This window comes from Lynx canadensis, chromosome B4 (assembly GCF_007474595.2).
Source record: "Lynx canadensis isolate LIC74 chromosome B4, mLynCan4.pri.v2, whole genome shotgun sequence".
Lineage (NCBI taxonomy): Eukaryota > Metazoa > Chordata > Mammalia > Carnivora > Felidae > Lynx > Lynx canadensis.
The window spans coordinates 43,426,461-43,437,490 of NC_044309.1; the positions used below are offsets into that span (position 1 = coordinate 43,426,461).

Genomic DNA, 11,030 nt, shown 5'->3' on the forward strand with positions numbered 1-11,030 from the left:
TTGTGCAACCGCTATTGTATACATAAAAAATAAAACCTTCATCTGAATTCATACCTGCAGAATGCTTTTAGTTATGTTCATCTAACTACACTTGGCACTTTTGCAAAAAGTTTATCAGAATTTAGGAATATACTACGTTAAAAAAATAAAGAAAGAAAGAAAAGGGGGCGCCTGGGTGGCTCAGTCGGTTAAGCGTCCGACTTCGGCTCAAGTCATGATCTTGCGGTCCGTGAGTTCGAGCCCCGCGTCGGGCTCTGTGCTGACCGCTCAGAGCCTGGAGCCTGTTTCAGATTCTGTGTCTCCCTCTCTCTCTGCCCCTCCCCCGTTCATGCTCTGTCTCTCTCTGTCCCCCCCCCAAAAAAATAAATAAACGTTGAAAAAAAAAAGAGGAACCACTCTAGGCTTAAAATATAAAAGAAAATGGTGACTTCAGTAAGATGGCAGACTAGGAAGCCACAGGCTCATCTTCTTCCACTGAATTAACAACAATATGTGGACAAGAATACCTCAGTAAGAACTCCAGAGATGAGCTGAGAAGCCACAGCACCCAGGGCATTGTAAAATTAAGAAGAGATTCCAACAAAAGGGGTATGATAGCTCCAGCATTTGATACACTCATTAGTGCCCTTACTCCTACACAGCATATTGTGGAGATATCATGAGGAAATCCCATGTAGTTTCTTTCATGATGGGGGAAAAAAAACAGAGTGGCTCGTGCATCCAACGTTCCAGGTTGTTTGAGGACTACTTAAGGGACTGGTTTTTGTCTTGCTTAAGGCAGAGTGCTTAGGGGACCGGGTCAACTTTAGAAGCCACTGATAACTGATGTGAGCAGCAAGCAGAGCTGCAGTACTGCAGGTAGACATGGGAAAAAAAGAAAATGAAGAAAATTATTACGTTTACAAAAGCATCAAAAGGAAGAAAATATTGAGGAATAAACTTAATTCAGAAAATGAAAAGCTCGAACACTGAAAACTACAAAACATTGCTGAAAGAAATTAAATAATACATTAATAAATGGAATGATATCCCATGTTCATGGATTGGACGATTTAATATTATTAAAATGTGCATACTTCACATTTAACTCAGATTAAATGCAATTCCTATCAAAATTCCAGTAACACTTTTTTTTCTCAGAATAGAAAGAAATCATCCTAAAATTCACATGGAATCCCTAAGAACTTCAAATAAATCAATCTTGAAAAAGAAGAACAAAGTTGGAGAACTTATACCTTCTGATTTCAGAACATATCACAAAGCTACAGTAATAAAAACAGTGTGAAACTGGTATAAAGACAGGCAAATAAATAAAAACGAATAGGAACCAGAAATAACTCCATGTTTTTGGCCATATTATCTTCAACAAGGGTGCCAACACTACTTAATGGGGAAAGGAGAGTCTCTTCAGTAAATGATGTTGGGAAGTACCTGCCAACAGGCAAAAGAACAAAGTTGGAATTTTATCTTACATTTTATATAAAAATTAACTCAAAATGCATTAACAACGTAAATGTAATACCTAAAATTATGAAACTTCTAGAAGAAAACATACAGGAAAATCTTAATAACATTGAACTTGACAATTTTTTATTGTATATGATACTCAAAAAAAAAAAAAAAAAGGCAACCAAAGCACAGATAGACAAATGGGTACTACATTAAACTTTAAGTCTTTCGTGCATCAAAGGACACAATCAACAGAGTGAAAAATCAACTTACAGAATAGGAGAAAATGTTTGCAAATCATATATTTAATAAGGGATTAATATGCAGAATATATAAAGAATTTCTATGACTCATCTATAATAACAACAAAAAGATCAAAGAGTCTGATTAAAAAAATGAGCAAAAAACTTGAATAGACATTTCTCCAAGATGACGTAAAAATGGCCAATGAGCATATAAAAAAGATGATCAACATCACTAATCATCTTAACAAATGAAAACCATACTACTTGGTGTGAAATATCACCTCATACCCAGTTAGTATGGTTATTACAAAAATATATGTTACAAGTGTTGGCGAGAATGTGGAGAAATTAGAATGCTTGTATATTGTTGCTGGAATAGTAAAATAGTGCAACTGCTAAGTAAAATAAAAGAGTTCCTTAAAAGTTTGTTTGTTTGTTTGTTTGTTTATTTACTTATTTATAATATATTGTTAGGTTAGCTAACATACAGTGTATACAGTGTGCTCTTGGTTTTGGGGGTACATTCCCATGATTCATCGCTTACATACAGCATCCAGTGCTCATCCCAAGTGCCCTCCTTGATGCCCATCACCCATTTTCCCCTCTCCCCTAACCCCAAATCAACCCTCAGTTTGTTTTCTGTGTTTAAGAGTCTCTTATGGGTTTGCCTCACTCTCTGAAACTTTTTTTCCCCTTTGCATCCCCCATGGTTTTCTGTTAAGTTTCTCAAGTTCCACATATGAACAAAAACATGTGATATTTGTCTTTCTCTGACTGACTTATTTCACTTAGCACAATACCTTCCCGTTCCATCTGTGGTGTTGTAAATGGCAAGATTCCATTCTTTCTCATTGCCAAGTAGCATTCCATTGTATATATAAACCACATCTTCTTTATCCATTCATCAGTTGATGGACATTTGGGCTCTTTTCATAATCTGGCTACTGTCAAAAGTGCTGCTATGAACATTGGGGTTCATGTGCCTCTATGCGTCAGCACTCCTGTATCCTCTGATAAATTCCTAGCAGTGCTATTTCTGGGTTGTAGAGTAATTTTATTTTTAATTTTTTAAGGAACCTCCATACTGTTTCCCAGAGAGACTGCACCAGTTTGCATTCCCACAAAGGTCTATTCATGTCTTCTGCCTATTTAGTCACTGGGTTATTTGTCAGGTGTTGAGTTTGGTAAGTTCTGTATATACTTTGGATGCTAACCATTTATCTGATATTTCATTTGCAAGTATCTTTTCCCATTCTTTCAGTTGCCTTTTAGTTTTGTTGATTGTTTCTTTTGCAATGCAGAAGCTTTTTATCCTGATGAGCTCCAAATAGTTCATTTTGCTTTTATTTTCCTTGCCTTTGGAGACGTGTCAAGAAAGAAGTTGTTGAGGCTGAGGTCAAACAGGTTGTTGCCTGTTTTCTCCACTAGAGTTTTGATGGTTTCCTGTATCACAGTTAGGTCTTTCATCCATTTTGAGTTATTTTTGTGTATGGTGTAAGAAAGGTGTCCAGTTTCATTCTTCTGCATGTTGCTGTCCCAACCTCACAACACCATTTGCCGAAGAGACTGTCTTTTTTCCATTGGATACTCTCTCTTACTTTGTCAAAGATTAGTTGGCCATACCTCTGTGGGTCCACTTCTGGGTTCTCTATTCTATTCCATTGGTCTGTGTGTCTGTTCGTGTGCCAATAGCATACTGTCTTGGTGATTACAGCTTTGTAGTAGAGGCTAAAGTCCAGGATTGTGATGCCTCCCACTTTGGTTTTCTTTTTCAACATAACTTTGGCTATTCGGGGTCTTTTGTGGTTCCATACAAATTTTACGATTGTTTGTTCTAGCTCTGAGAAGAATGCTGGTGCAATTTGGATTGGGATTGCATTGAATGTGTAGATTGCTTTGGTAGTATTGACATTTTAACGCTATTTGTGATTCCAATCCATGAACACGGAATGTTTTTCCATTTCTTTGCGTCTTCTTCAAGTTCTTTCATTAAGTTTTCTATAGTTTTCAGCATATAGATCTTTTACATCGTTGCTTAGGCTTATTCCTAGGTATCTCATGGTTCTTGGTGCAATTGTAAATGGGATCGATTTCTTGATTGCTCTTTGTGCTGCTTCATTAATTGTGTATAGAAATGCAACTGACTTCTGTACATTGCTTTTGTATCCTTCAACTTTGCTGAATTCATGTATCGGTCCTAGCAGCTTTTTGGCGGAGTCTTTTGGGTTTTCCATGTAGAGTATCATGCCATCTGTGGAAAGTGAAAGTTTGACTTCTTCTTTGCCAAACTGGATGCGTTTTATTTCATTTTGTTGTCTGATTGCTGAAGCTAGGACTTTCCAACACTATGTTAAACAAGGGTGGTGACAGTGCACATCCCTGTCGTGTTCCTAATCTCAGGGAAAAGGTCTCAGTTTTTCCCGATTGAAGATGATATGAGCTGTGGGCTTTTCATATATGGCTATTATGATATTAAGGTATGTTCCTTCTATCGCGACTTTTGTTTTAGTAAGAAAGGATTCTATGTTTTGTCAAATTTTTTTTTTTTTTGCATCTATTGACAGGATCGTATGGTTCTTATCCTCTCTTCTATTAAAGTGTTGTATCGCATTCATTGATTTGCAAATATGGAACCAGTCCTGCAGCCCAAGAATGAATCCCGCTTCATCATGTGAAAAATTCTTTTATTATGCTGTTGAATTCGATTTCCTAGTATCTTGTTGAGAATTTCTGCATCCATGTTCATCAGTGGTATTGGCCTGTAATTCTCCTTTTTGATGGGGTCTCTATCTGGTTTGGGAATCAAGGTAATGCTGGTTTCATAGAATGAGCCCAGAAGCTTTCCTTCCATTTCTATTTTTGGAAGAGCTCGAGAAGGATAAGTATGACCTCTGCTTTAAATGTCTGGTAGGATTCCCCTGGGAAGCCATCTGGCCCAGGACTTTATTTGTTGGGAGATTTTTGCTCCGTCATTCAATTTCTTCCCTTGGTCTGTTATGGGTTATGGGTCTGTTCAAATTTTCTATTTCTTGCCATTTGAGTTTTGGGAGTGTGTAGGTGTGTAGGAATTTGTCCATTTCTTCCAGGTCGTCCAGTTTGTTGGCATATAATTTTTCATAGGATTCTCTAATCATTGTTTGTATTTCTGTGGTGTTGGTTGTGATCTCTCTTCTATCATTCATGATTTTATCTATTTGGGTTCTCTCTCTTTTCCCAGACTTCAGAGAAGTCTGGCTGGGGGTTATCAATTTTGTTTATTTTTTCAAAAAGAAAAACCAGCTGTTACATTCATTGGTTTTTCTAATGGTCTTTTTTATTAATCTATATTGTTTATTTCTGCTCTAATCTTTATTATTTCTCTTCTGCAGGCTTTGGGGTTTCTTTGCTGTTCTGCTGCTAGTTCCTTTAGGTGTGTAGTTAGTTTTTGTATTTGGGATTTTTCTTGTTTCTTGAGCTAGGCCTGGACTGCAATGTATTTTCCTCTGAGGACTGTCTTTGCTGCACCCCAAAGGGTTTGAACTGTCGTGTTTTCATTTCATTTGCTTCCATATATGTTAAAATTTCTTCTTTAATTGCCTTTTGGCCCATTCATTCTTTAGTAAGATGTTCTTTAACCTTCATGCATTTGGAGGCCTTCCAAATTTTTCCTTGTGATTGGTTTCAAGTTTCATAGCATTATGATCTGGTATGCATGGTATGATCTCAATTCTTTTGTATTTATTGAGAGCTGTTTTGTGATCCAGTTTGTGATCTGTTTTGGAGAATGTTCCATGTGCACTCTAGAGGAATGTGGATTCTGTTTCTTTTCTTTTTTTTTTTTATTTTAACGTTTATTTATTTTTGAGACAGAGAGAGACATAGCATGAACAGGGGAGGGTCAGAGAGAGAGGGAGACACAGAATCTGAAACAGGCTCCAGGCTCTGAGCTGTCAGCACAGAGCCCGATGCGGGGCTTGAACTCACGGACCACGAGATCATGACCTGAGCCGGAGTCGGACGCTTAATCGACTGAGCCACCCAGGGGCTCCATGATTCTGTGTCTTTTAGATGAAAAGTTCTGAATGTATGTGTCAAGTTTTCGGTCTAATGTCTCATTCAAGGCCATTATTTCTTTATTGATTTTCTGCCTGGATGATCTGTCAGTTTCTGTGAGTGGAGTATTAAAGTTCTTAAAATTATTAAAGTTATTAAAGTCTTTCACGTTGGGGACATAAACATTTATAATTGTTAGCTCTTCTTGATGGATAGACCCTGTAATTATGATATAATGCCCTTCTTCATCTCTTGTTACAGTCTTTAGTTTAAAATCCAGCTTATCTGATATAAGTATGGCTACTCCAGCTTTCTTTGACTTCCAGTAGCATGATAGATTGTTCTCTATGCCCTTACTTCCAATCTGAAGGTGTCCTCGGGTCTAAAATGAGTCTCTGGTAGACAACATATAGATGGATCTTATTTTTTATTTTTTTTTTTTATCCATTCTGATACCCTATGTCTTTTGATTGAAGTGTTTAGTACATTTACATTCTGAGTGATTATTGAAATATGGATTTAGTGTCATTGTGTTACCTGCAGGTTTCATGCTTGTGGTGATGTCTCTGGTCCTTGGTAGTCTTTGCAGCATTCCACACACCGAGTCCCCCTTAGGATCTCTTGCAAGCTGGTTTAGTGGTCATGAACTCCTTTAGTTTTTGCCTGTCTGGGAAAGCCTTTATCTCTCTTTCTATTCTGAATGACACCCTTGATGGATAAAGGATTCTTGGCTGCATACTTTTTTCCTATTCATCACACTGACTGTTTCCTACCCCTTCCTTCTAGCCTGCCAAATTTCAGTGGACAGGTCTGCTAGTAGCCTTATGTGTCTACCCTTGTAGGTTGAGGCCTGTTTGTCCCTAGCTGTTTTTAGAATTCTCTCTTTATCTTGGTATTTTGCCAGTTTCACTATGTTATGCCATGGAGAAGGCCTATTCTTGTTCATCTGAAGGGAGTTCTCTGTGCCTCCTGACTTGGATGTCTGCTTCCTTCCCCAGATTAGGGAAGTTGTTAGCTATAATTTGATAAGAATTTCAAGTAACCTTTCTGCCCCTTTCTCTCTCTGCTTCTTCTTCTGAAACTCCTATGACACAGAAACTCCTATGATACTCTCTAATTCTCCCCTCGTGGTCTAGTATTTTGTTATCTCTTTTTTTCTCAGCTTTATCATTTTCCATAATTTTATCCTCTCTCTCACTTATTCTCCCCTCTGTCTTCTCCATCCTTGCTGTCACTGCAAGTAGTTTATTTTGCATCTCCTTTGCAGCATTTCTTAATTTGTCGTGACTGTCTCTTAGTGCCTTGATCTCTGTAGCAATACATTCTCTGATGTCTTCTGTGCTTTTTTCAAGCCCAGCTATTAATCTTGTAACTATTATTATACATTCTCGATCAAATATATTGTTCATATCTGTTCTGAGTAATTCTCTTGCTGTCATTTCTTCCTGTAATTTCTTTTGAGGAAAGTTCTTCTGTTCTGTCTTTTTGGCTAGTTTTCTGTCCCTTATGTGTCTTAATAGCTTATTATGTGTCCTGCTGCTGTGAGCACTATTATATTAAAAGGGGTCATACACTTCCCAGGGCCTGGCTCTTCAGGAGGTGTTTTTGGAGTATGTTGCATGCTCTCTTTTTGTGACTCTGGTTGATTTATCTCCCTATTCATAGTGGTGATTTGGATCTTCCATCAAGTGTGCTTTGATTTGTTCATTGAAGTACCCTGGAAAAAAATTAAAAAGGGGGGGGAGGTGGCAGAAAAAGCCTTATCCCCTACAAAGAGAGAAATGACAGGGGTGGGGAAAGAGAGAAGAGGAAAAAACATATTGACCAGGCAGAGAATTAGAGAAACTATATGGCTTAATCCAGAGAGAGAGGAAAATAAAGAAGGAGATACAGAAGTGGTGCAAAACAATAGATCAAAAGTGTCTGCTTAAACAAACCACAATTAGAATAGAGAAGGGAAGAAACAAGAGGAAGAAAAGGAAATATATACATATATATATAAAGAATTGACCAAGAATCAAATCAGAAAATGCAAAACCATTGGACCAATATCTGATGGTGACTTGGAACAAGTGGCTGCACTGGTCTGGAGGAGGGGCCGTCTGGCTGGGTCAGGGTCAGTCTTGCTCCATTAGATACGCAGGTTACCAGGAGGGGTGTGGTTTGTGTAGGTTGGCCCCGCCTCCACTGTGGACCCTCTGTCCCATTCCCTGAAGCCCCACTTTGTTGGTGATGGGCAGAAAATTTGTGACACCCCCGTCTCTCCTCCCCTGACCGGGTGTCCCAGACCACTCTGTTCAGGCCGTCCTCACAGTGCCGCGTGAGCATGAATCAGGCGGTTTGTCCTGCTCCACAGTCTCCCATGCCTCCCAGGTGCTTGGTTGGATTGCAAACCCCAGTGTCTTAAAGGATCCTGATCTGTGTGCCCCTGTTCCAGGGTAGTGCCACTCCACCCAGCAAGCTGACAAAGGGCCTCTGGCTGGTGGGCTGGTGAGTGGCTACATGTTTTTTCCCCGTAGCACTTAAGGGAGAGGACTGCTCTGTCCAACTGTACCTCTGAGCTCACTACAGATCCCAGAGCTGGTCCTTCTTCTCCCATAGGCACCCGTACAGGATGGCAGGCCCCAGTTCGGAGAAAGTCCTGCAACCCTGGATCATGTTAGAAATTGGTTCTCTCTCTCTCTCTCTCTTTTTTTCCATTCCCTGTTCCATGATTTTTCTCTTGTCCAAATACAATCCTACACTTCCACAGCCTTTCTTTCTCTTCCTTGTGTCTCTCCACAGAAGGGAATCCCTCCTCTCTGTGCCTACACCACCCATTTTATTTTTCCCAACTTGCAATCATGCACCTATGGACCGCCAAGGTGTTCCCGTGGGCCCCTGGAGATGTTTCTGTCACTCTGTAGCCTGGATGCCCAGAATTCCAAGTCTTCTGGCCTCTATACTGCTGTGTTTGAGGGATGAGGAAACTCTGGGTCCCCCTATTTTTCCACCATGTTGACTCCTCACCTGACGATCTATTTCCCCTTCGGCCGTCTTTTTCTTCCCTGCATCTTGTCAGACACGTCAGGTCCTGTGCTTGTCCGAAGGGTGTTTTTGCTTGCATCACACCTTCCTTAAAATTTTTAAGTGAAACTACCATATGACATCTTAACCCCACTTCTGGGTATACATTCAAAAAAATTGAAAGCAGAGGCCCAAAGAGATATTTGCATAATCATGTTCAGAACAACCCTACTCACAATAACCAAGAGTTGGAAGCAACCCATAGAGTCATTGAGAGATGAATGGATAAAGAAATATGATACATTGACACCTTGAATGGTTAGAATAAAAAAGATAAGAAATAGCAAGTGTTGGTGAGGATATAGAGGAAAAAAAAAACCAAAACCTCCTGTGAGATGGGTGGGAAGGTAAATTGGTGCAGCCACTGTGGGAAACTGGGTTTTTTATGGAGGTTCCTCAAAAAATTAAAAACAGAAATACCATACGATCCAGTAATCCTACTACTGGGTGTTTACCCAAAGAAAACAAAAGCACTAATTTGAAAAGATACATGCGTTCCTACATTTATAGCAGCATCATTTACAAGAGCCAAGATACGGAAGCAACCCAAGTAGTAGCCATGGATAGATGAATGGATAAAGATATTAATCAGCCATAAGAAAGAATGAGGGCTTGCCATTTTCAACAACATGGATGGTCCTGGAGGGTATTATGCTAAGTAAAATGAGTCAGTCAGAGAAAGACAAACACCATCTGATTTCACCCATATGTGGGCCCTAAAAACCAAAACAAAGAAATAAATGAATAAAAAAACACTGTTCAAGAACTGGGTCCTCATGCGGCCAGGAGCGAGGATTTCGCCACGGATGAGGACAGGGAGGAAAGCGTCCACAAACTGAAAGAAAAGGTGAAGAAATGGAAGGGACATGGCTTTGGCTTCAAAGAAGGGTCTCGAGCACGGACGTGGGAGGATTATGACAGTGTGGAACAGGATGGCCATGAACCTGGACCACAGCACTCTATTGAAGGCTGAATTCTATTTGTCACTGGAGTCCAGGAGGAAGTCACCGGAGAAGACACCCATGACAAATTTGGAGAGTGTGCGGAAATAAAAAAACATCCACCTCAACGTGGACAGGCATACAGGATACCTGAAGGGGTATATTCTAGTTGAGTAAGAAACATTCAAGGAGACCCAGGTTGCTATGGAGGAACTCAGTGGGCAGCATTTTATGGGACAGCATTTATGCGCCACCAGTGTGGACTGGTGTTTTGTTCAAGGTCCACCCAAGGGCAAGGGGAGAGGTGGCCGAAGACGCAGCAGGAGTCCAGACTAGAGGCAGCACTGACTGCAACTCTGTTGTCCAGATATTCTCTCCAGAGATTCTATTTGACCATGGAGGCTTGGAGAAATAAGGGTGGGGTAGAACTCACTGTGTTTATATTTCATCTCTCACTCTACGTGCTTGGAGTTTTTTGTTTGTTTGTTTTTGTTTTGTTTTGCTTTTGTTTTAGTTATAAATAAATGTTCCATTTTTGTTTCGTAAAAACAAAAGAAACAACAACCACAAAAAAACCCACTCTTAAACACAGAGAACAAATTGATGGTTGCCAGAGGGAAGATGGGTGGGGGAATGGGTAAAATAGATAAAGGGATTAAGAGGCATAAACTTCTAGTTATAAAATAAAGAGTCATGAAGACAAAAAGTACACCATAGGGGATATAGTCAAGAATATTGTAATAATGTTATATGGTGACCACACTTAACCGTGGTTAAGCACCAAGTAATGTAGGAAATCGTTGAATCAATATGTGGTAGTCCTGAAATGAACATAACATTGTATGTTAATTACACTTCAATTAAAAGAAAGAAAAAAAGAAAGGACCTCAACATATGGTATATACATGCAATAGAATATTATTCAACCTTGCAAAGGAAGGGCGTTCTGGCACATAGTACAACACCGTATGGTAAATCTTAAGGATGTTATGTTAAGCGAAATAAGCCAGTTTCAAAAAAGACAAATAGTGTATTGGCTCACTTATATGAATTATCTAAAGTAGTAAAGTTCACGGAAACAGCAAGTAGACCACTTGCTTACCAGTGGCTGGAGGTGGTGGTGGGGGTGGGGTGGGCAGTACTTTGTTTACTGGGTATGGAGTTGCAGATTTGCAAGATGAAACGATTCACAATGCAAATATAGTTAACAGACACTACCGAACCATACGCTTAAAAACGGTTAAGAAGGTAAATTTTTGGTGTTATTACCACAATAGAAAAAAAAACAAAATTGCTG

General features: G+C 39.5%; 1 pseudogene; it reads left to right on the forward strand.

Annotated features, from left to right (window-relative positions):
• The first annotated feature begins 8,340 nt into the window (after positions 1-8,340).
• On the forward strand, positions 8,341-10,081 carry LOC115518646 (annotated as a pseudogene).
• The last annotated feature ends 949 nt before the right edge of the window (positions 10,082-11,030 follow it).